Genomic DNA, 3,343 nt, shown 5'->3' on the forward strand with positions numbered 1-3,343 from the left:
CAAGTCACTCTATTAACCTGCAAATCGTAGTCAAACTTCAAAATGACAACATATAAATGACTATTTGACATGATAAGTCACTGCAATAACCTGCAAATCATAGTCCAAATGTAACCATTTCGTAGTCAGAGTTGTTAACTCCTCTTTTTATTATTATAAATAGATGTTTAAGCTCTATGAAACGAACACCCATATCATCTAAATGAAACCAACTCCCATATTCATAAATGTCATTGAATGTAGCATCTTCTTCGAATGAAGTACCTTGTTCCAATTTTGAAGGACCATGGAAGACAAATGAGGTGTTGGTTCTAACACGATGTTGGCTTAGTGTTAAGGAGGGTGTAACGTTACCGGCTTCCCCACATTTCCTAGTAGGTGATGAATGGACCCGTATAATAGCTTTGTTCAACAATGAGATGGGAGAAGGACCAAACCAAAAACAATCAGATATTGTCAGTAAATGGATGGATGTAAAGGAAGAAGTCACATGATTCAATCAAGCGTGTAATTATGCGAAAATTACGAAAATTCATTATGCAGGTGATGAAGAGTTCTTGGAAGTTGCTAAAGATTTTTACATCTTGGAGCGTGAAGGACGAGACTTCGAATATGAGGAAGTTTGGAAGGTTGTTAAAAATAATTAGTATTTGATGTAGACAGTTCTATTTCCATTAAAAATAACTCATGTAATTGTTTTAAGTTTAATGCTTTGTTGGTAGTAATGTTGTAAGTTTAATGTTTCATGGAATTGTTGTTAGTTTAATGCTTTAAGTTTAATGTGTTGTTGTTAGTAATGTTTTAAGTTTAAGGCAGAGACTTCGAATATTTGTAATGTTTTAAGTTTAATGGTTGATGGAATTGTTGTTAGTAACGTATCGTCAAAATTAATGCAACGAGTATTTATAATTAACATTAAACAGAGGAGGTGCATCTAATACATACATAATACATGAAAATAACCTAGTACAAACATAGAAATAGATATTAAATAAACATAACATATTTCAAAAATATTCCAAGAGGCTTAAAACTGGAATTCCAACCCATCACTTAATGAATTGTATTCCTTCCTAGCAGCTTGCAAGATGACCTCCTCGGTAGCAGCTTCCAAGATGACCTCCCTGCAATATTTGTTAATTTATAAATAATAACACAAGAGAAAACAAACTATAAGTATAAAGTTACCTGCAACTTCATCCTGTTCATCATAATTGTAACACCCCAATTCTTAGGTATTAACTTTATGGCTTTAATTTTCATAATTTGCAAGATCTACTTGACGAGTTGGATACCCTGACTCGTCGAGTAGAAGCGGGTTGGCCACGTGTTTAAGTGACCTACTCACTGAGTCCAAGACAGGACTCAACGAGTAGGAGCTGGAGGATGAAATCCTAATTTATGGGGTTTTTCACCCTATTTAAAGGGTCATTAGCCTCCCTTACAGCCTTTTGAGAGTCCAGAAAACCCTAATCCATGTGTGTGCTCCATTCTTGTGTGTTTTAAGCTTTAGAAGGCAGGTCTTGGTGAGAGGATCTTGAAGTTCAAGTAGCTTGAAGCAAGGAACGTGTGTGGATTTGAAATCTACCCCAATTTAGCATCATTTGAAGGTATCAAGTCGTTACCTTGAGCTTCTTTCCTTTTATATCTCATTTGGTTGAAGATTAGGGCTTTTCTAGCATGTTATGTAGCCATTATTGGGTATGAGCTAGCATCTGAAGTTGCAACTTCAGATTTGAACTCACCTTGGTCTCTAAGTCCATAAAGTTTCCAGCTTTAGCAAGTGTAAACCTTTCCTTATCTGTTAAACTCCATTGCAAGCTTGGATTTGACATCCTAGGTCTTTAGAGCCTTCCATACTAGTAAAGATTGCAACTTTACATGATAAACATGCATTGGGAAGCTTGATTTGCAATATAGAGCCTTAGAATGCCTTAAAAAGCATCTGAATGGAGAAAGGAGTAAAGGGACTCGATGAGTTGCATGGTTAACTCGGCGAGTCCGATGAAGATTGTCGTGTAAGGACTTCTGCATGGACTCGGCGAGTCAGCTAGGGTTTTCCCGAAATTTGGATATGTATGACCTCGGTGAGTTGCAGGGAAACTCGACAAGTCATTGGGGGATTTCACGACTATTCCAGTTCTGGAAGGACTCGATGAGTCAGTGACTGCACTCGACGAGCCGGGTCAACATGGACTGTTGACCTTTACCGTTGTGTTACGTCCCGATTTTTCAACACTATTTTTTTTAAACATATAGAAAATATGTCCAAAAGCCCAAATTTATTGAAATATCATTGTCATACATTTATTAAACATAAAAGAGAGTTTTAGCGGAAGTCTAAAAACATTATTAATTTCTTCGATGCGAGTACACTCATCCTGGAGCCTTTCCACGATCAGAAGAGCATCCTGAAAAATAGTTATTCAATAACTGTAAGCCGAGGCTTAATGAGTTTTTCCAAAATACCATATATCACAATACAGATACATGCATACAATTAATGGTTCACGACCTTTCGCCGATCCACCAAATAAATGTGTATCTAGACTTACGGCCTACTTACCATTTCGTCGTCTACACATGGGTCTATAGGCTCCCGAGTTTTCACCGTTTCGCCATCAACCCCTAACTTAACTGTAATAATTAATTATTTAAACAAATAGATATTACGCTTATTCTACTAGTTCAAGTATAGTAACAATAAGCACATAGAGATTATATTTTCGATTCTACTCAATGACTCAAGTATAATAACATAAAACACATAAAGACTATATTTTTACTCTACTAACTCTCTATCCTAATATACATAGATATATATTGTAATACATAGTATAGTGAGATAACTCACCTAAATAATCTTGCAACTTCAGAATTTTGTTTATTAGACTACAGAACAAGAAATGGAACTATAAAGAACTTGAGATCTCGAAGAAGAGAGATATTTGAAAATAAAAGGAACGAGTAAATAAGAAGCTACGAGGTTCTATTTATACTAATGTTTTCATTCATAAATTTCTAGTTATCCGTAATCAACACAATTCCTCATTCACACAAAATCAACACGTGTACATTTAATTAATTCTTATTTGTACAGATTATTACACGTATCAACTGTTACACGTATCAATTGTTGCTTAAACTCCAATCCACCCACATTCTTATCTTCAATTTATTATATTAAATTCTCGAATCTTTACATAGCAAATATGGATCATTTTGTGTAAGAAATATGAATCCATTTAAGAAATATGGATCCACCCATTTTCTTTAAGAAATATGAATCCATTTTGCTTTACATGCATATACCTACGTGTTTTCTTTTATTTCATAAACTTAT

General features: G+C 34.8%; 1 long non-coding RNA gene across 1 annotated transcript; it reads right to left on the reverse strand.

The window, feature by feature from the left end:
• Nucleotides 1–936: 936 nt before the first annotated feature.
• On the reverse strand, nt 937–2,951 carry LOC145033813 (uncharacterized). Its single transcript, XR_013677722.1, has 3 exons — nt 2,855–2,951; nt 1,189–2,411; nt 937–1,124 (listed from the first exon to the last, which is right to left on the reverse strand). It is a non-coding gene; the product is annotated as an uncharacterized LOC145033813 (long non-coding RNA).
• Nucleotides 2,952–3,343: the final 392 nt, after the last annotated feature.

Source organism: Lactuca saligna, chromosome 3 (genome assembly GCF_052625555.1).
Source record: "Lactuca saligna cultivar CGN05327 chromosome 3, ASM5262555v1, whole genome shotgun sequence".
Classification (NCBI taxonomy): domain Eukaryota; kingdom Viridiplantae; phylum Streptophyta; class Magnoliopsida; order Asterales; family Asteraceae; genus Lactuca; species Lactuca saligna.